This window comes from Aquarana catesbeiana, linkage group LG01 (assembly GCF_042186555.1).
Source record: "Aquarana catesbeiana isolate 2022-GZ linkage group LG01, ASM4218655v1, whole genome shotgun sequence".
Lineage (NCBI taxonomy): Eukaryota > Metazoa > Chordata > Amphibia > Anura > Ranidae > Aquarana > Aquarana catesbeiana.
The window spans coordinates 824,938,249-824,961,690 of NC_133324.1; the positions used below are offsets into that span (position 1 = coordinate 824,938,249).

General features: G+C 42.9%; 1 protein-coding gene across 1 annotated transcript in view; it reads left to right on the top strand.

Moving 5' to 3' along the window:
- The window catches only part of FRYL (FRY like transcription coactivator), a 460,530-nt gene that overhangs the window by 82,926 nt on the left and 354,162 nt on the right, over positions 1-23,442 (top strand). Inside the window, exon 2 of the mRNA XM_073608470.1 lies at positions 21,686-21,753. The gene's annotated coding sequence lies outside the window, so the exon portion shown is untranslated. The remainder of the gene's footprint in view (positions 1-21,685; positions 21,754-23,442) is intronic.

Genomic DNA, 23,442 nt, shown 5'->3' on the forward strand with positions numbered 1-23,442 from the left:
CCACCTATGAGTGCCCATCGTCAGTGCCATCTCATTGTTGCCGCCTTATCAGTACCCATCAGTGAAGGAGAAAACTTGCTTATTTACAAAATTTTAAAACAGAAACAAAGAAAAAACACTTTTTTTTTTTCCTCAAAATTGTTCTTTAACAAAAAATAAAAACCGCAGAGGTGATTAAATACCACCAAAAGAACTCTTTTATTTGTGGGAACAAAATGATAATTTAGTTTAGGTACAGTGTAGCATGCCTGCGCAATTGTCTTTTACAATGTGACAGCGTTGAAAGCTGTAAATGGGTTTGGGCAGGAAGGTGCGAAAGTGCCTGGTATTGAAGTGGTTAAAGTTCACTAAAACCTGTAAAGTAGGCTTTAAAGGTGACCATCTGGATAACAACTGGATTACTAAGAGGGCACCTTCTTCTGTGGCTTCACTTGTTGATGCCTCCATGCTGTTGAGATTCTACAGCAGCCATTCTCAACTAGGGTTCCTCTAGAGATTGCTATGGGTAGCTTGAGCTGTGACTGATTGCACTCTCATCTGATGGTGCTAGTTCTGGTTCCTCCATTTCCATAGTTCTGGGGCCAGATTCACTTGGCAGAGGCAGCTGAATGACACCAATAATCTTTTTAGTGATCTTTTATGAGTGACATTCTGACTGCCACTGAAAGGAGGTGCATACTTCCCCCAGGCCACCAATATAAGAAGCATTATATCCACTAGGGGTGCGCATCTTCACTGGCCTCACGATTCGATTCGATTACGATTATCAGGTCCACGATTAACGATGCATCACGATTACTGCGCGCGGTTTTCATCCAAAAAATTTAAGTAGTCAGAAGAACTCCATTTTTTAAATTTTATCTGTTCTTAAAAAAAAGACAACACTCCTTGCATGTAGCAAAGTGTAATCAGTGCAGACAACTTAAAGAGGAGCTCCAGACTGCCCCCAAATGACTACAGGAGATGATCAGAGACTGCAGACATGCTACAGGAGATGATCAGAGACTGCGGACATGCTACAGGAGATGATCAGAGACTGCGGACATGCTACAGGAGATGATCAGAGACTGCGGACATGCTACAGGAGATGGTCAGAGACTGCGGACATGCTACAGGAGATGATCAGAGACTGCGGACATGCTACAGGAGATGATCAGAGACTGCGGACATGCTACAGGAGATGATCAGAGACTGTGGACATGCTACAGGAGATGATCAGAGACTGCGGACATGCTACAGGAGATGATCAGAGACTGCGGACATGCTACAGGAAATGGTCAGAGACTGCGGACATGCTACAGGAGATGATCAGAGACTGCGGACATGCTACAGGAGATGATCAGAGACTGCGGACATGCTACAGGAGATGATCAGAGACTGCGGACATGCTACAGGAGATGATCAGAGACTGCGGACATGCTACAGGAGATGGTCAGAGACTGCGGACATGCTACAGGAGATGATCAGAGACTGCGGACATGCTACAGGAGATGATCAGAGACTGCGGACATGCTACAGGAGATGGTCACAGACTGGGGACATGGCACAGGAGATGGTCACAGACTGGGGACATGGCACAGGAGTTGGTCACAGACTGGGGACATGGCACAGGAGTTGGTCACAGACTGGGGACATGGCACAGGAGTTGGTCACAGACTGGGGACATGGCACAGGAGATGGTCACAGACTGGGGACATGGCACAGGAGATGGTCACAGACTGGGGACATGGCACAGGAGATGGTCACAGACTGGGGACATGGCACAGGAGATGGTCACAGACTGGGGACAATAATGCAGAGTTGTGGTGTGATGAATGCACATAGAAGACAATTGTATGATATGGACTTGTGTCACAGCGCCCCCCCTCCCCCTCTGTACTTACATGCTGCTCCGCCGGTGCTGGTGGCAACCTGTAATGAGCAGGGCGATCTGCCTGCTCACCATCTCCCCCCGATCTCCACTCCAGCCGCCGGTGTTCCGCCGGTTGTCACATCTTTCCTGAGCAGGGAATTCTCCCGGGAGAGCGCTCCGTACGTAAAGCTTTTACTAGTGTGTGTATTTTCCGCTCATGTGACTCTCGGCCGCGCCTCCCTCCTCTCACGTCTCTCCTGATGTCAGCCCCGCCCGCCTCTCTTCTGACCTGATAGCTCCAGTCAGTGGGCGGGGCTGAAATCAGGGGACTCAGAGGAGGGAGGCGCGGCCGAGAGTCACATGAGCGGAAAATACACACACTAGTAACAGCTTTACGTACGGAGCGCTCTCCCGGGAGGGGGCGGGGCCAGACATCGATTTTTCGGGTCGCATGCATCGATGCCGCATCGGGGACACCCGAATCGCGATGCATCGATGCTGCGATTAATTTCAGCAGCCCTAATATCCACTGACCCACAATGAACTGTTTTAGCTGAGGTGCCCAAAACCTGAAAATGATTCCAAGGGTTTTCTCTGGGACCCAGAGATTGTTCTACAGTGTTTCGGCCAGGGAAGGATCAGTGCACATTGGGGAAGGGTTCTGTTGCACCTGACTGATTCTGCTCTTGGCTAGGTGTCATCGGTGACAAGATTGCTAGTTTGATATGACCCTTCAGAGGAGAGTCTGTAACTGTATGCTCTGGCCTGTTTTTTTTTTTTTTTTTATAAGACTACATAGGGCATTAAAAATGCATTTTGAGATGAATGACATGGTAAATCTAGAAAATGGATGTTCAGTTAATGATACAATAGTTATTTTATCCCATGGAGACTTTATTTGTATTTGAGGGAACTTTGAGTATTGCACATCTATGGATTGGTTACATCAAATGGGGAGTCTTGAAGCCACATAAAAGAAATTCAGAACTCCTTTATTTGCTGATTTGCCTTTCTAAGCATATCTTACTGCTTGGTTCCAAAAGCTGAAATGTGCTGCGTATTGTAGATCAGCTCTAGTAAATTGAACAGTGTGGATGCGGAGATACCTGTGTGGACTGAACTTGTCTGCACGTTGGCTGTCTTCATTGGTTATGTCTGCTGTCAGTTGATGGTAAGCTCTGGTGGGGAGGACTCCTCCTAGACACTGCAGATGGGTCAGTGAAAAAAAAAAAAAAACAGTTCCTTTGATTGTTATGTACAGTATAGGAGTACGTGTGGTTTTTGTGTTTAAAAGTCTTTGCAAATCTTGAACCCAATTACAGATGCTGCCTACTCCTCGGGTCCTGGTCTTCATCAGATTTGCTCATATACACATTTTGATGCCAAATCCAAACCTTGGGTTTGGCAGAGGATGCGAAAAGTTTGTTGCATATTGATACCATGTAGTCTGGATGTTCAACGTGACTGGATTCTGATTGGTCTTTGGCGTCACTTGGGAAACACACAAGTGCTTAGTTCTTATATTCTATCCAGTAATTGTTCTGCATTTTGGCAGGTAATGTGGACTGTCAGATTTGATCTGTAATTCACTAATAAATTCTCCCTGTCATAGAAGATATAAGGGGCTACCATTGTTGACCCTCTTACACATAATGCTAGATTACTGACTCATTGATGTCTGTGCTGGGTTGTCACAAGGGACACTTTTAGCACCAAATATGTAAGTAATATATGGTTGCCAAATCTCAAGTCATGCAGACGGTGAAGAAATCATACTTTGGAAACAATTTTAAGTTAGTGATACTTTTTTCAAGCAGTACTTCTCCTTTAGATTATCGTGAGAAAATAATAAAATCAGTAATGTGTTGATTAGATAAAAGCTTTGTGCAGTATAAACCGTTTTGACTGATTCACTGTTATTTTCTAAAGCTCCGTTCATGAGTTAAAGTGGTATTCATCCCAAAACCAACATTTTATATATTGCAGCTTACCAATCAGATGTGGTGGCTGTATTAGTTTTGTTTATTTATTTAGGCTTTTTCCCCTTTTTCACCTGGTGATCTGGCCAGTAACACACCTCTTGTATTAGAATGCCTCCACTGTGGATGGAGGGAGGACAGGGGGCACCTATGGACCACCTGTCCGTTTTATACCTGACTGCCATTTTTTTTCTTTTTGCTTGAATTTGGCTTCCATGAAATGATTTGACATACATACTGGATACTGTTGACTGCAGACAAGCTGCTTTAAAATGACCCCCTCTGATGTAAACAGCAGAGCAATATAAAGAAAAGCTGCCACGGTTCTGAGCACAGTTTTTTTTAATACCACTAAAAGATTTTAGGATGGTTTATTTATATGTGTTTGTTTCATATTTTATATTGTTTGTGTTTCTATTGTATTCATATAGTATATGTAATAGTGCACAGTAAAAGCTGCCTGCTTCTTGGCTTTCTTTGTCTGATTGAGTCTTCATTCATAGCCCTCTGAAGGAATGATTTTACTGCTTTTTGACTCGTTCACTGGTGTGTGTTCATTCAGATTGAGCCATTGGTTTCTGTAAACAGGAGAGGTAGGAAACAAACAGTCACTTCCAGTGCTTCCAAGGTGAGGAGTAACAGATGTCAGATAAAATGGTGGTGTGAAAGGTATATATGGTATCCCAGAACTAGGTGGATGCTGCCTTCCTCAGATGGGGTAATCCGAAAGGAACTATAAGAAAAACAGAAGTGGAACACTTTTGCGTCTGAACCCATTTTTTTGCTTCTGGAAAAACGAGGTTAAACGCAACTGCCTAAAAACGCCAAAAAACAAGACTGTGTACATGGACACATAGGATAACATTGAATGGGTTCAGGGGCAGTTGAAAAAAGTGTCCAACTGCCTCTGAACGCGAGTTTAACAGCGTCTCGTGTGCATGAGGCCTAACAGGTTTGTTATTTTTATTGAAAAAAAAAAGACTTTACAAGAAATTTTTGTATAAAAGTGGGTACTCACAAAATGCAACTGACAAAAGGCCATAAACACAATGCATTGACATGCACAGAACACAGGGTACAGTTAACGCATTTTGGGGGGGGGGGGGCGCACCCCCTTCCTCAGAGCTAGACCCAGGTGTGCTAACACAGTTGGACTAACACTATAACATATTCAAATTTGGGGTTTCTAGCACCAAGTGGCCCTGAGATATGGGGCCCCAAAGTCGGGTTGTAAAATGTCAAGTATTTCTGCAGCAGAGAATGACATTTTGTGACCCGACTTTGGGGGCCTATATCTCAGGGCCACTTAGTGCTAGAAACCCCAAATTTGGTGCGCTAACACAGTTGGGCTAACACTATAACATATTCATATATTTGGGGTTCCTAGCACTAAGTGGCCCTGAGATATGGGGCCCCAAATTCGGGTTACAAAATGTCATTCTCTGCTGCAGAAGTACTTGACACTTTGCCACTCGAATTTGGGGCCCCATATCTTGGGGCCACTTAGAGCTAGGAACCCCAAATTTGGTGTGCTAACACAGTTGGACTAACACTATAAAATATCTAAATTTGGGGTTTCTAGCACCAAGTGTCCCCGAGATATGGGGCCCCAAAGTTGGGTCGCAAAATGTTATTTTCTGCTCTGCTGACGCTTCTAGGCGCAAACGCGGGTAAACGCGGCATGCAAACGCGGAAAAACTGGCATTTCTAAATGCCAGTTTCAGCTTTTAAAAACATGTGTTCTTGCAGAGTTTGCACTGGCGTCTCGTGTGCATGAGGCCTTATACTTGCCTGCTCTGTGAAGTTGATTTTGCACAGAGCAGCCCAGATCCTCCTCTTCTCGGGTCCCTTTCCGGTGCTCCTGGCCCCTTCCTCCTGTTGAGTGCCCCCACAGCAAGCAGCTTGCTATGGGAGCACCCGAGCCGAGTCACAGCTCTGTGTGTCCATTCAGACACGGAGCTGCGGCCCGGCCCCCCTCTCTCTCCTGATTGGTTGACTGATTTTGACAGCAGTGGGAGCCAGTGATACCGCTGATGTGTCTCAGCCAATCAGGAGGGAGAGTCTCGGACGGCTGAGACACTTGTGTACATCGCTGGATAGAGATGGGGCTCAGGTAAGTATTAGGGGGTGCTGGGGCAGCTGCTGCCACACACAAGGCTTTTTATGTTAATGCATAGAATGTATTAAGATGAAAGGCCTTCTGCCTTTACAACTCCCTTTTAATCATAGGCACTATTTAATACCAAGATAATAAAAAATAGTATTTTTTTAGTCCTGACCATAATGCTATACCACCTTGTAACACCTTGTAACATGTAGGGAAAGCAACCACAGTCTGACAGTGAAAGTATTTCACTAAGCAGCTTACAACCAATTGTGCACTTAGATCCCAGAGAGCTTGTGTGAATGACTTTGGGCTTGTGCACATGGACCCGAACAACACAGCGTTTTTATCTGTTCAGAGGTTGTTGGTTTTTTTTTTTTTTTTTTTTCCCTTTAAACGGATCTGAACGCAGGTGATATTGTTTGCTATGGCTTCATGCACACACCTGTGTAAAGTTTAGTAAACTTGTGCTGCCAAAAACAAAAACTGCTTTTGAGGTCCTGAATAAGGACCATATTTTATTCTACATGTATGTAAATATTTGTGATAAGATATACATGCACACAGCGCAAATGCACTCTATTGCAGCCACCTGTGTCCTAGCAAGAGAAGAATGCTAGGCTGCAGAAACCACCCTCGTCCTAGCAACAGGACGACGCTAGGCCAAAGAAGCCATCTGCATCCTAGCAACAGAAGAAAGCTAGGCAGCAGAAAACACCTGCGTCCTAGCAACAGAAACAAGCTAGGCAGCAGAAACCACCTGCGTCCTAGCAGCAGAGGGAAGCTCGGCTGCCGAAGCCACCTGCATCGTAGCAACAAGATAGAAAAGTTAGAAAGGATTCGGTGTGCTAAAAGTGATGCGACCTTGCGCTTTATCATCCAATTTTTGCATACTGGCCTCCTGTATTCCCTGGAAGTTTCCATCCTGGCATATTTAGTCTTTCAGCACACCGAGATGTAGATATTTTCTTTTTGTTTTCTGGGAACAGCAGCTTTAATTTTTTTATTGTGTTGCGCTTGATTTTATCATTATTGTTCAGCTGTGCCGCGATAATTAGGAAGTTGAATCAATTGTGTATTAATTTGGTAAGTGTTTTTACAGGGAGTGCGTTTCCCATCCATTACTGGTTCTCCATTGTTCACCAGTGAGCGGAAGCCAGTTACTTGTTATAAGAACAGAACACAGATAAAGGGAGAGAGGCAGCTGTGTGGTGAAGGGGATTGGTATTGCCAGCAAGAATGTCTGTGGGAAGAGGAGTGGGCAGATGCAGACTGTTATTACATGTCTGAGCATGACTCTGGACTGGCGGCTTCAAATCTCTGCTTTCAGTGTTCATGAGATCATTTTTTTTTTTTTTTTTTTCTGATGGAAGATAATAAGCATGTTACATTTAGAACAAGTGAACAAGTCACAGCGTGAAATCGTATAGCCTGGGAATGATTGCCATTCCTTATTTAATACTTTTTTTTTTTTCAGAAAGCTTTATAAAATATGGGAATGCATCGTTTAACAAAAAGAAGCGTGAGCATTGCTTTAACACTAAACAGCAGGCAGATATTAAACAGCTATGAATGCAGTTATGTGTTTATTTTAAAAACCATTAAAGCCGCACTAAACAATTTTCTTTCTCTTTCTAAATCTAATTCATGTACATCCTATTTAATGGCTCTGTAACCTATTTTTTATTAAATCCTTTAAGTTGTTTTTTTGCCTCATATCGTGCTTCATTAGCTTCCCATTTCCTCTTCTCCTTACCCTCTCCTTTCCCCCCTCACTTCTGTTTGTTTGGAACAAGCAGTGCAGATTAGTTGCAGTCATGTACACAGCTCTATGCATACTACAATTTCCATAGTCCATCTCAGAAGCATCCTACATACAGTTGGACCATTCAGAATGAAGGTAGCCATCCTCTAACAGTCCACCTTGGGGGCGGAGGAGCAGTAAAAAGCCCCAAATAACCTACCTCAAAATTTACAGGAGGGTTAATGAGGAAGGAAACCCTGATGGGCTTTACTTCCTTTTTTTTCCCTCTGCAAAGTAAAAGCATAATGTGCTAGCATGCATCGCATACTAGTACATTATGTGACCCTTACCTGCAAACGAAGCCCGTGCTGTGCCTGCTGCAGAGCGCATCCATGTTTGCCCCTTTTCCTTCCGGGGCTGCAGACTCCGGTTTCTGTGACTGGTCAGAGTCGTGTGACGTCACTCCCGTGTGCGCGGGAGCTGCCAGTCACGGCATTTGCTATTGAAAGAACGGCACGGGCGCCTGCTTCTTCACAGCGATGTGCCCATGACATTGGCGCAGTGTACAGCAAATATCTCCTAAACGATTCACGTTTAGGAGATATTTACAGTACTTATAGGTAAGCCCTATTTAGGCTTACCTATAGGTACAACTTACCAGTGGTGGTTTACAACCTCTTTAAGTTCACGTTGGAGTGGCTGTGAAACATTGTGGTTCTGCATTTCATCATTGCAGCACAACACTAGGCTGCATTGAAGTTTAAATGGGACACATAGGAAACAATTGTTTCCTGTGTGTCCCTGCGATGACGGGCGCTTTACCATGCGGTAAAATGTCTGTCACTGCATATAGTGTGACTTTACCCTAAAAAACAATCCACCATTGATTGTTTTTTAGAGGGCAGCAAAGTCTGCCACCCATGTGAGAGCGGGCTAAATCTAATTTAAATCCAACTAGTAAGTACCTAAATTTTATTTAATTTTAGCTTTTTAAACACCTGTAAAGCATTTACATACAGTATCTCTCAAAAGTGATTACACCCCTCACATTTTTGTAAATATTTCATTATATCTTTTCATGTGACAACACTGAAGAAATGACACGTTGCTATAATGTAAAATAGTGAGTGTACAGCTTGTATAAGGCCCCTTTCACATGAACGGACCGTTCAGGTCCACCTGTCAGTTTTTTAGGCGGACCTGAACGGATGCTCCATGCAGGTCTATGGAGCAACGGATGTCAGTGGTTACCATGTCCGCTGACATCCGATCTGAACTGCTAAGATCAGACGTATGGCCCTACGTTCGCATCCATCCTGGTAGGACCAGATCTGATGAGATCTGATGAAAATGGACACGCTGTCCGTTTTTCGTCCGATCCCTTCATAGTAATCGGCAGCTGTCTGACAGGTCCCTCCCCGCTCAGTGAGCGGAGACGGACCTGTCATCCGACAGCTCAGCAGGGATCAATGGAGAGGTCTTCTGAGCAGATCCGCCTCGTGGGAATGAGGCCTAACAGTCTAAATTTGCTCAACAGCCATTAATGTCTAAACCATTGGCAACAAAAGTGGGTACACCCCTTAATGAAAATGTCTAAATTGGGCCCAAAGTGTCAATATTTTGTGTGGCCACCATTATTTTCCAGCACTGCATTAACCCTATTGGGCATGGATTTCACCAGAGCTTCACAGGTTGCCAATGGAGTCCTCTTCCACTCCTCAATGACGACATTGCGAAGCTGGTGGATGTTAGAGACCGTGTGCTCCTCCACCTTCCATTTGAGGATGTCCAACAGATGCTCAATAGGATTTAGGTCTGGAGGCTTGCCTTGCCAGTTCTTCACCTTTACCCTCAGGTTCTTTAGCAAGGCAGTGGTCATCTTGGAGGTGTGTTTGGGGTTGTTATCATGTTCGAATACTGCCCTGTGGCCCAGTCTCTGAAGGGAGGGGATCATGCTCTGCTTCAGTATGTCACAGTACATGTTTGCATTCATGGTTCCCTCAATGTACTCCTCACCTGGTTGCCACCACACACTTGACACCATCTGAACCAAATATTTTTATCTCGGTCTCATCAGACGACAGGACATGGTTCCAGTAATCCATGTCCTTAGTCTGCTTGTCTTCAGCAAACTGTTTGCGGGCTTTCTTGTGTATCATCTTTAGAAGAGGCTTCCTTCTGGGACGACAGCCATGCAAACCAATTTGATGGAGTGTGCGGCGTATGGTCTGAGCACTGACAGGCTGACCCCCCCACCCCTTCAACCTCTGCCACAATGCTGGCAGCACTCATACGTCTATTTCCCAAAGACAACCTCTGGATATGATGCTGAGCACATGCACTCAACTTCTTTGGTCAACCATGGCAAGGCCAGTTCTGAGTGGAACTTGTCCTTTTAAACTGCTGTATGGTCTTGGCCACTGTGCTGCAGCTCGGTTTCAGGGTCTTGGCAATCTTCTTATAGCATAGGCCATCTTTATGTAGAGCAGCAATTCTTTTTTTCAGATCCTCAGAGAGTTCTTTGCCATGAGGTGCCATGTTGAACTTCCAGTGACCAGTATGAAAGAGTGAGAGCGATAACACCAAATTTAACACACCTGCTCCCTATTCACACCTGAGATCTTGTAACACTAACGAGTCACATGACACCGGGAAGGGAAAATGCCTAATTGGGCCCAATTTGGACATTTTTACTTAGGGGTGTACTCACTTTTGTTGCCAGCATTAATGGCTGTGTGTTGAGTTATTTTGAGGGGACAGCAAATTTACACTGTTATACAAGCTGTACACTCACTATTTTACATTGTAGCAAAGTGTAATTTCTTCAGTGTTGTCACATGAAAAGATATAATAAAATATTTTCAAAAATGTGAGGGGTGTACTCTTGTGAAATACTGTACATTAATAGGGAACATGCTAAAAGGAAAATGGAGCAGAGGTTTCCCTAATCAGTCTTTTGCTACTGATTCCGTGTCCAATCACAGGCTGGGAAACTGGCAGACTGTCTAACTGTATTGCTTTACTACAGTATAGATAAATCTGGATACCAGGGAGCTGTGTAAGTTTCAGGACTGAATGGATCAGAGGAGAGGGATGCAGCAGACAAAGCACACAACGCCTGCACAGCCTTCACTCCCTCTGTCTCTGTACGCTGCCAGGATGAACATCCGCAGCCCTTTGTTGTGAAGCCCTGTGCCTCATCTGCTGTTTTTTATCCTTTAAGGAATAGGATAATGATCCCAAACCCAATCCCAGACCTGAGACCGCCCATTACTGCCTGATTTCACGAGCGTACACTTGTATCTGATGGCTTGCGCTGTTTCGAATGACAGTGCTGAAGAGCAGCACTGATCATTGAAAAAAAAAAAAACAAGCCCACAACAACGCACAGCCATCCACTCCACTAGTCTCTAGTGGAGCTTGTGTTTTTGTAAATGATTGGTACTGCTCTCTAGCGCTGTCATTCACAACAACACGTTCTATAGTTTTAAGCATACTCTCCTCTGAAAAGCAGATGGCGGCAGATGTGCTTTGATCTGGCATCAGGCTCCAGTGTGGGACCATTAGTTTTTTAGTTCAGTATAATAAAGGAAGAGGGCTTCATAATAGACAGAGGGCTGCTGGCTGTACCTCCTTTACGAGAACATCCATCGGTTGGGGTGGTTGGGGCTAAGGTAAAGCACTGCCAGAAATAAAAACGTGGTTTTATTTATAAACCGTTGGACAGATTTGAAAGGGGTCAAGTGCTATGTGCACAGGGTCCCATGGGGGATTTGACATGATCTTTTAAACTGGCGTTACTTCTTCTTTAAACAACAACCCCTATCTCCTGCGCTGTCCTTTCCAATGTAAGTAATGGGGCATAAGAGATTATTTTTGTCAGTTCAAATAATCCACCAAAAAGAGAATTGACCTCTGGGTAAATCAGAACTTCTTACACGCAGTCCATACTGTCTAGGGAAGTCATATATAAATTTCTGTGCAGAGCCACCAGGCTTATGTTGTTGGGACCCAGCAGGCTCAAACAATCCTGTCCATGGGTTGGTGTTCTGATTGGTGGTCTGGCAACAGGGGAAGGAGAAGGGGGCTGAACTTCCGGCTTAGGTGGCCATGGCAGTTGGCTGGAAGTGGGAGCGGGTACCTGTCAAAACCAATGTACCCACTTCCCCCTCTCCACTGAAAGGTGCCAAATGTGGCAGCGGAGGGGTGGGGGGAGGCAAACAAGCGGTGTTTTCCCTTTTGGGTGGAGTTCCGCTTTAAGGTGAAAAACCTTCTGTGCTGCAATACCCCCCCCCCCCTTTTCTTACCTGAGCCCGATCCAGCAATGTGCACAGGCACCACAGCAGCTCGCTGTCACTCTTCTTATTGGACAGATTGTCAATGGCTCCCGTTGCTGTCAATCAAAAGCTGTGACATGAGAGTGTGGTGCATGGCCCAGTTTTGCTGTATGTGTCAATAGACGCAGCAGCAGGACTCGGGAGTGAGCTTGCACGGGTGCCCCAATGGAAAGTGGCTTTCCACGGGGGCACCCGATGAAGAGAAGGGGCCTGGAGCGCCAGTGGGGGGACCCCAGAAGAAGAGAATCGGGACTGCTCTGTGCAAAACCTGGTAAGTATGAGCAGGTTTGTTTTAAAAAAAAAAAACTTTTACAACCACTTTAAAGTCCCCTGTACTTTCCTGCACCTCGGGAAGCCACATATGACACTTACAACCACTAATACAAGTCAATAGATCTACGCAGCCATTCTCCAGTAAATGCAGATTGGCATTTACCCACACATGTGCATACCGTGTTTCTCCCCAAAAGTATTTCTGCTTTTGGAGGTCATGTACCTACCTATAGGCAAATCATTGTTTTATTGATCTTGCTACAAAGATCATTTCAAGTCTGGAAGGTCTTGTTTCTGTGGGCAGATTTGGGTATTGTGCATTTTACTGAATACATAAACAAATGGATTCTAAAAGAGTTTTGCATTTATGAATGGGCCTATTTATTGTAGTTTTGTCTGTTTATTTACTAAGACAGGTGAGCAGGTTTGTGATAATCTTGTAATAAAATATCTGTTCTACAAAACAATGGGAGCCTGCAGTCTGCATGTATGTCTCCGTGCCCGCATTGACTGCCACAGTCCCACCTGTTTTTTTTTTTTTTTTGTCTTTGCAAAGCAGTTTCATTGGCACAGTTTGCATCTGAATTTGGAAGCTTAGAAACGCTTAGCCATATTGTTTGTGATAACAGCCTCTCACTCCATATCTCTTGCCAATGGCGAGCTCGGGAATAAAAACATCAAGTATAATTCCACCATGGGCAGATTAACAGCTGCTCAGGCTTAGAGGTATAGAAATAGAATGAAAATGCAGAATTAAGCTTTTAATAGAATTGAAAGGGCTGGTCTGATTTTTCTGAGTCCTATCTGATCTTGTTGGGATATATGCATGGGTTTAATCCTTGTACTCTAAATGTACACAACAGGGCATTTTATCAAAGATCTATAGGTGTCAGTGGTTCAGAATGCTTGTCTTCTATGTATGGCTTCAAAGGTTATTTTTGAAATATGTCTGATAGACACCAGATTTCAGCCTTGAACCCCCACAAATATTAATGGGCATCCTTCAGAGTACAGTTGTTGAGACTGTAAGTTGAACGATGTCATGAAAGGGGGGTGCCTAGATCATTTTCCACCTGTTTAATAAAACAAGTAAAATAAAGTTAACCATAGGTCAAGAATGTGTTAAAGGAAGTTAATGTCTTATAAGGCATTGAATGTGGCCTTGCCCATCATTTACTGTGATGCATCTACCTGATACATAAAAAACTTGTCATACTTACCTGCTCTGTAAAATGGTTTTGCAGAGAGCAGCCCAGATCCTTCTCTTCTCTGGTCCCTCTTCGGTGCTCCTGGCCCCTCCCTCCTGTTGAGTGCCCCCACAGCAAGCAGCTTGCTATGGGGGCACCCGAGCCGAGTCACAGCTCCGTGTGTCCATTCAGACACCGAGCTGTGGTTTGGCCCTCTCTCTCTCTCTCTCTCTCTCTCTCTCTCTCTCTCTCTCTCTCTCTCTCTCTCTCTCGATTGGCTTACTGACTTTGACAGCAGCGGGAACCGATGGTGCTGCCGGGAGAGTCCCGGACGGCCAAGGCACTCGTGTACATCGCTGGATAGAGATGGGACTCATGTAAGTATTAGGTGGGCTGAGGGGGGATTGCTACACACAGAAGGTTTTTTCTTATCTTGATGCATAGAATGCATTAAGATAAAAAACCTTCTACCTTCACAACCACTTTAAAGTGGTGTTTCAGCCTCAAAGTTGTTGTTTTTTTTTTTTTTTTAAACAAGTACTGTAGCTGCTGACTTTTTAATAAGGACACTTACCTGTCCAGAGAGCCCGCAATGTCAGCTCCCCGAGGCCGATTTGTCCACCGGCTCGGGTGCAGGCGCCGCCATTACAACTAAGGGAAATCGGCAGTGGAGCCTTCAGGCTTCACAGCCGGTTTCCTACTGCGCATGCGTGAGTCGTGTGGCGCTTTCTGAATGAACACTTCGTCTTCTGGAACACACACAGGTCCCAAAAGGAAAAAGGGCTCGCCGCAGAAGAGGAAATGACATACTTCGCCACGGCCCAGCTAGAACGGAAGTACACTTTGTACTTCTTAAGACCCCTTTCGCTCTGGGGCGTTTTTCAGGCGCTTTTGGACTAAAAATAGCACCTGTAAAGGGCCTGAAAAATGACTCCCCTGCATCCCCAGTGTGAAAGCCCAAGCCCTAGCGGCATTTTACTGTCAATGCCCTCGCGCCCCAGTGTGAAAGCAGCCTAAAAGGTAGGGAAAAAAATTATTATATAAATATATATATATACACACATATACATATACACACTTTCACACTGGGGCGCGGGGGCGTTGACGGTAAAACGCCGCTAGTTTTAGGGGAGCTTTTAACCCCCACTAAATGCGGCACTACACGGGCGTCCAGCCCTATCTATATCCAAAAAGGAGGGATGGACTTTAGTTTAAGACCACCTTTTAAAGTTGGGTTGAATTCCACTTTAAGTTTTAACTTTTCAGGTTCCAGATAACTCTTCAACTAAAGCCTAGTACACACGAGCTGCATGTCGGGTGACCTCGGCTGGTTCCATTAAAACTGGCCTGAGTGTAAGGCAGCCGGTCCAACAGAAGCCAGACGTTTGGACAAGCATGCTGGAAAACCAGCAGCTGACCGGAATGTTCTGGCGGGGGGGGGGGGGGGGGGAGGAGGGGTCGTCCTTCTGTCAGAACACAAAAGAACAGCAGAGGAGATCACTGCACTAACATTGGATTGTTAGTACAGCGGCTCCGACCGAAACTGTCAGTTTTTCTTTTTGTTCTGTTCTGGTGGGGGGGGGGGGGGGGAGGGGTCGTCCTTCTGTCAGAACACAAAAGAACAGCAGAGGAGATCACTGCACTAACATTGGATTGTTAGTACAGCGGCTCCGACCGAAACTGTCAGTTTTTCTTTTCGTTTTGAACTAAAAAAAGTACTAGTGGGGTGTACCAGGCTTTAGTCTCACTCAGCTAAGAATCTCTTTCAGTACCCATGATGTACTCCGCTTTTTGGGGTTGTTCATGTTCAAAGTGTATTTTTTGAAGATAAAAACTTATTTGCACAGGGATGGAAGTTCTGTGGTTTCACTGCATGTATGGCTGCATGCCAGCATTGCGAACGTACATGACTGCATTTGAAAGCTTGAAAATGTATGGTCTTTGTCAGTTCACGACAGGTCTCATTTAAAAAGAGGCTTTAAACCTTAACATACTTGCAAATACTGAGCCTTATTTATACATGTGTATGAGAAAAAAGATGTCTCAATCTATGATATGATCAGATTTCCCCTTTCATAGTCCCAGTCAAGTAAGGGACAATGCAAACTGCTAATTAAAACGGTCTACAGATCCCTGGACATGACATGCTGATCTTACGGAGTTTAGCCACATTTGGTGACTCTCTCATTTCTGTGGGTATTACCAGCCGCCCCCTGGCAAGAGATGCTGCGACTTCTCATTCCACTTGCTGCGACATGCGACACTGAAAGTCGCATGGCAAGTCAAAACACATTCATTTCAACAGGTGCCATCTTAATTCCTGCGACTCAGTTCCTGCACTACTTTTCTACGTCTTCCCTGTTGTTTCTTTATCTTATCTTTGTGACTTTGGCTGTAACTTCAGAGGGTTTTGTAAGTTTAATAATGTGCCCGACTCTGTATTGTTATGATTTACCAAAGTCGCATTGAAGTCACATCAAGTTGCAATGAAAAATCGCACTGGAGATCGCATTACTTTGGAGTCAAGCAATGTGAACCATGCCTTTAAAGTGGAAGCAAACTCTTTGAGTCATCCCAGCCTCTCTGATCTGCAGTTGCCGCGGCACTGCACATGTGATCAGTTCTAACACCAGTTGTTTGACAGTTTGGTTGTTTATTATTTTATCAGTATACAGGATTTATACACTCACTGGCTACTTTATTAGGTACATCTTGCTAGTACCAGGTTTGACCCCTTTTGCCTTCAGAACTGCCTTAATTATTCGTGGCATAGATTCAACAAGGTGTTTGAAACATTCCTCAGAGATTTTGGTCCATATTGACATGATAGCATCATGCAGTTGCTGCAGATTTGCGGCTGCACATCCGTGATGCGAATCTCCCGTTCCACCACATCTCAAAGGTGCTCTATTGGATTGAGATCTGGTGACTGTGGAGGCCATTGGAGTACAGTGACCTCATTGTCATGTTGAAGAAACCAGTGGTGAGATGATTTGATCTTTGTGACATGGTGCATTATCCTGCTGGAAGTAGTCATCAGAAGATGGGTACGCTTTAGTCATAAAGGGATAAACATGGTAAGCAACAATACTCAGGAAGGCCGTGGCATTTAAACAATGCTCAATTTGTACCGAGGGGCCCAAAGTGTGCCAAGAAAATATCCCCACATCATTCCACCACCAGCCTGAAACATTGATACAAGGCAGGATGGATCCATACTTTCATGTTGTTTATGCCAAATTCTGACCCTAACATCTGAATGGCGCAGCCGAAATCAAGACTTGTCAGACCAGGTAATGCATTTCCAATCTTCTATTGTCCAATTTTGGTGAGCCTGTGCGAATTGTAGCCTCAGTTTTATGTTCTTAGCTGGCAGTAGCGGCATCTGGTGTGGTCTTTTGCTGTAGCCGATCTGCTTCAAGGTTCGATATGTTGTGCGTTCAGAGATAGTACTCTGTATACTTTGGTTGTAACGAGTGGTTATTTTAGTTACTGATGCCTTTTTATCATCTGGAACCAGTCTGCCCATTCTCCTCTGACCTCCGACATCAACAAGGCATTTTTGTCCACACTGGATATTTTCTCTTTTTCGGACCATTCTTTGTAAACCCTAGAGATTGTTGTGCGTGAAAATCCCAGTAGATAAAACCGGGTCAGCTTTTTGGGAAACATTTAAAATGACAAATCTAGTTCCGCTTTAAATATATATATATATATATATATATATATATATATATATATATATATATATATATATATATATATATATATATATATATATATATATATATATATATATATATATATATATATATATATATATATATATATTATGCTGTTTACATAGGTCTCCAAACTACGGCCCTTCAGTTATTCAGGAACTACAATTCCTATCATGCCTAGTCATGTCTGTGAATGTCAGAGTTTTACAATGCCTCATGGGATGTGTAGGTCCGTAACAGCTGGAGGGCCGTAGTTTGTAGATCCCTGCATAGACAATGGATGTAAGTTTCAAGCTGGTGAAGAAGTTGGATTATGTATGCAGCTCTGCTTCGTTCCTGAATGGCAGTTGGCTTGCTGGAATATGTATATTTTATGATAATTTGCAGGGCCAAGCTGCTGGCAATTATTAAATGAAGTGGAAACTGGTGAACGACATAAAAAGATATCCTCAAAAGCAATTATTTCTCAGAGTTTCTGTGTCAGATATTTCCTCACTCTTTGTGCCAACCTTCTTATCAGAGTCTGCCAGAGATAATGTTGAGAAGGGCAAACAGAAGGCAGGAAGCTGTACTCCTCCCCAGACTATCCAGAGACAATGCAGAAATCTGCATATTGATTGCAAAGTGTGGAGCTTATAGGGTCACCATCACGAGCCTGGAAGTCTATGGTGACCAGGGGTGATCGGTGAACTAGATGGTTAGGCATGTCAGTGGTGAAGAGTGTAATGACATTGGTGTAAGGTCATTGCTGCTGATGGAGATGCATGTGTATAGTTGGGCACAGGAGTGTAAAGGAATGGTTTGTCCATCATCCTAAAATATGCCCCGTCTTTGGATTTGTGTTGGAAACCATGTAAATATATCTACCCTCTTCTTGCTATATTTTTTTCCTGAATCTCTATAGTAGCAGGATATTATGGAACACTGTGCACGGTACAGAGATCCATTTATATTGTCCTCTGAAGAAGCCTTTGTTACCTGTGACCCCCTAACTGTATTAACCACTTACGGACCACCCGCCGTCATTATACATGGGTGTTTGAAGAGGAATATCATTGTTATGGCAGCAGCTAGCTGCCATAACCCCGGTATCCTCTTCTTCAGTGAGCGGTCTGGTTTCAAATAAAAGTGGTCTCTGTAGCGGATTCGCTGCAAGATCACTTTTACCGGCGGTTGGAGAGGGCCCCCCCCTCCCGCCACGCTCTGGTGCCCTCCTCCGCTTAGCGGATCCGTCGGCAGCATTTTAGTCTTTAGTCTTTTTGACCTCCGATCTCATATTTAAGAGGTCCTGTTATACAGGGATGTTTACATTCCTTGTAATAGGAAAAAAAGTGACACAATTTAAAAAAAAAACAAAAAAACAGTGTAAACGTAAAAAATAAAAGATAAAATAAATAAGAAAAAAAAATGTTTTTTTTTTAAAACGCGCCCCGTCCTGACAAGCTCGCGTGCAGAAGCAAACGCATACGTGAGTAGCGCCTGCATATGAAAACGGTGTTCAAATCACACGCGTGAGGTATCGCCGCGATCGGTAGAGCGAGAGCAATAATTATAGCCCTCAACCTCCTCTATAACTCAAAACATGCAACCTATAGAATTTTTTTAAACGTCGCCTATGGAGATTTTTAAGGGTAAAAGTTTGTCGCCATTCCACGAGCGGACGCATTTTTGAAGTGTGATATTTTGGGTATTAATTTGCTCGGCGTAACATTATCTTTCACAATATAAAAAAAAAAAACTGGGCTAACTTTACTGTTGTCTTATGTTTTAATTTTAAAAAGTGAATTTTTTCCAAAAAAAGTACGCTTGTAAGACCGCTGCGCAAATACGATGTGACAAAGTATTGCAATGACCGCTATTTTATTCTCTAGGGTGTTAGAAAAAAAGTATAATATTTGGGGGTTCTAAGTAATTTTCTAGCAAAAAAAACTGTTTTTAACTTGTAAACAACAAATCTCAGAAAGAGGCTCGGTCCTTAAGTGGTTAAAGCTATAAGAATGTCTTGCCGAATACACAGTTCCTGAACCTATCCTCCCTCCAAACACACAAAACACTCAAGAGGACCCTCAGCAGCTAGTGGTCATCAAGGCACATAGTTGATGATTTTCTACCAAATAAAACCGTGGCCTGGCATGTCCTGGTGCCTTTTCTGGGAATAATTTTTTCTGTTAAAACGATATTAAACCCAAAAGCAAACATTTATTATATTGTAGCTTACCAGTTCTTTGATGTGATGATGGTATTGGTTTCTTTTTTAGGCTTTCTTTCTTTTATTTCCATCTGGTGATCCAGCCAGCAAGTTGTTTTGCAGCTCACTTGCAGTTACAGAAATGAGACAAACCATTTACCACTGACGGGGGGTGCTTAAAATAATCAGCTTTTATTTATACATGTAAAAGCGTTATCCCAAAAAAAAAAGACTGTTTGCTATAACTGATTGTAAAGTGTTAGTTCAGCTTCAATTTGTTACTGTATTTAAAGCTGCTAGTACAACCTCAATTTCAAAAAAGTGGGGGCGCTGTGTAAAATCTACATAAAAAACAGAATGCAATTATTTGAATATCTTGCACACCCATATTTTGTTCACAATAGAACATAGAAAAAAAATATATGTTTTAAACTTAGAAAATGTACCATTTTAACCACTTGCCTACTGGGCGCTTTTACCCCCTTCCTGCTCAGGCCAATTTTCAGCTTTCAGCGCTCTTACACTTTGAATGACAATTGCGCAGTCATGCAACACTTCACCCAAATGGAATTTTTTATCATTTTTTGGAGACAGATGGAGCTTTCTTTTGGTGGTATTCACCACTAGGTTTTTTATTTTTTGCTAAACAAGCAAAAAAAGACTGAAAATTCTGTTTTTATAAAATTTTGTAAATAAGTGACTTTTCTCCTTCACTGATGTACACTGATGAGATTACACTTATGGGCGCTGATAGGCTCCACTGATGAGGTGGCACCGGTGGGCACTGATAAGTGGCAATAATAAGCGCCATTGACAGTCACTGATGGGCGGCACTGATTGACAGCACTGTTGGGGCTGCACTAATAATCAGGGCATGGATGATCAGTGCCCTGATTATCGGTGTAGATGTCCCCTGTGTGGATTTGCAACTTATCAGCTCTCCTCTCCTCATGCGCTGTCGGTGTAATGAGAGGAATGCTGATAACCGGCAAATCTTGTTTACACTGTAATCAGCTGTGATTGGACACAGCTGATCACAGGGTAAAGAGCCGCTGTGATTGGCTCTTTACCACAATCTGTAATCAGCTTTATCCCAAGGACACAGCAATCACAGATGCCTGTTGATGTGCGCTGCGGGGGGCACACAAGAATCACAATCACAGGAGGACATCATATGACTCCCTCCTGGCAATGTGCTACAGCGCTGTAGCCGTCATTCGGCTATAGCGTGGTTGTGAAGAGGTTAAGAAAAAAAATGTAATTTTGAAGTTGATAGTGGCAACACATCTCAAATAAGTTGGGACAGGGCAACAGAAGACTGACAAAGTAAGTGGTACTAACCAGGAAGATCAAGAAGAACTGTTTGCAACTACTGTAATTGGGTTAATTGGCAACAGGTCAGTAACATGATTGAGTATAAAAGAGCATCTTAGAAAGTAAAGATGGGCAGAGGTTCACTAACCTGTAAAAAGCTGCATCTATAAACTGGTGAACAATTTCACAATAATGTTCCTCAGCGTAAAATTGCAAAGATTTTAAATATTCGATCGTCTACAGTACATATCTTCAAAAGATAAGGAATCTGGGGAAATTTCTGTGCGCAAGAGACAAGGTCCCACTGCATGAGCTTAGCAATACTTCCAAAACCGACTATCTGTGCACACAGTTCACCTTGCCATCCAAAACAAGTTCTGTCATGCAAATAAGCCATATCTGAATATGATCCAGAAACATTGCCATTTTCCTTGGGCCAAAGCTTTTTTTTTTTTAAATGGTCTGTTGCAAAGTGGAAAACAGTTCTGTGGTCAAACAAATCGAAACTTGACATTCTTTTTGGCTACCATTGGGGTCACGTCCTCAGGGCTTAAGAAGAGAGGGACCTTCCAGCTTGTTATCAGCGCTCAGCTCAAAGGCCTGCATCTCTGATGGTATGGCTGTGCATTAGTGCGTATGGAATGGGCAGCTTGCACATCTGGAAAGGCACCATCAATGCCGAAAGATACAGTATATCCAGGTTTTAGAGCATCATATATGCTCCCATTCAGACAACTTCTTTTTCAGGGAAGGCCTTACATATTTAACAGGACATTGCCATTTTGTCTTTCTGGGATAATGGAAGTATAATGGGTTTTATCTTTTTTTTTTTTTTTTTTTTAATTCCATCTCCAGAGGTTGTGTTACATACATATGTGCTGTGTACAGTTTGTTTTGCATGCTAACACTGATGATGTAATTTAGGATGAACAAGATTTAAATGTGTATACGACTTTTAAATTATCGTACTTGCTTTCTTTTCCAGTTTGGGCAAGTCTGATCAATGTTGGATATTAGGCACTGAAGTGGACCATCTCCAACGGATGTCTTATGGTTAGTACGTTTTCTTTAGATTTTTCTTTAGATTTACTGCAATATAGTGTGTATTGTTGTTTTGTCAGGAGGTGTTTGAAATTAAATGTATCAAATATTCTATGAGATACATCATTGCTCCTCTAGTCCAGTCTTTCTTAACCTGTTTAACACAGAGGAACCCTTGAAATTTTTTCAGCTGCCAAGGTACTTCTGAGAATACCAATTCCTTGGGGGTCACTGGAAACCATGCCCCTTATTCATGGCTAGTGGAAAGAATATTCCCTATTACAGTGTTAGACTTCTACCCTTACAGGTAAAAAATATCATTAGCGTCATGCCGCTGGCTTTGCTAAGTGGCGTTTGCCTTAGATCTGTGAATTACCTAAGAATATAAAAATACTAGTTATGGACTCAACCAGACATGGAAATGGTACATATACGTAACCCTGATGGCCAAAGCACTGTACTTTATTGTACACAAACATATATAATTGTTTTAATATAAATACATATATATATATAATAGTGTGTGTATATGTGTGTGTGTGTGTGTGTGTGTGTATATGTATATATATATATATATATATATATATATATATATATATATATATATATATATATATATATATATATATATATATATATATATATATATTTTTTTTTTAAACCATTTCTAAAAACCCTACACTGTACTACAAATGGATGACCAAGTGTATATAGGTTAAACATAAAGTATTTGACGTTGCTAGGAAAAAACCCTATACATATAATGTGATGCCCACACAGCAAAAATGTTGAAAAAATGTGTCCATATGAGGATCCCATATTGATGGATCAAATCTCAACACATACAGTGTCTATATAGAGACTCGTGTCCTTATCGTGATCTATAAGTTCATGAACTTTGAAAGTCGTCATAGATGCATGAAAGTGTAATAGTGTGGTCTAAAGAACGGCCCACTAAATGAGGGAGAGGGATATGCAGATGTTCAACCATCTCCCTCGCACACTATCGTATAATAATAGTCAGTTTCCAGGAAGTCGTTGGTCCTTAGAGTGAACCATATATAGATCACACACACATTAGTTAATGGCTAATGAGCAATAGCATGATTGCATATACACAAGTTGATGGCTGATTAGCAGTAGCGTGGTCACACATACCGGTATATAGGTTGATGGTTAATGAGCAGTAGCGTGATCTAGGGGAGGGTTATGAGTTAACACGTCCTACCTCACACGTTATACTGAAAAGCTTGTTCATGCATTGAAGGGGACCGCACATGCAAATCCTAATAATATAGGTCAATGATGCCCTAGTCCAGCCTTTCTCAACATGTTTACCACAGAGGAACCCTTGAAATTAGTTTCAGCTGTCAAGGAACTTCTGATAATAACAATTCATTGGGGGTCACTGGAAACCATGCCCCCTACATTCATGGCTAGTGGAAAGAATATTCCCTATTCGGCCTCATGCACACTGAATGTTTTTTACAGCAGCTGTTTTTGCCTTTAGACATTTTTTTTCTACAGTCAATAAACTCCCCATCATGTTATCCTGTGTCCATGCACACATAGGCTGTTATCAGCAGTTTTTGGCTTTAAGAAAACCCCAAAACTAGTGGGTTCTGAGAGAAGTTTTTCAGGTGTTTTCAGCTGTAAAAATGATCTAATAGTTAAAAAACGCCGATAAACTCTCAAACACGC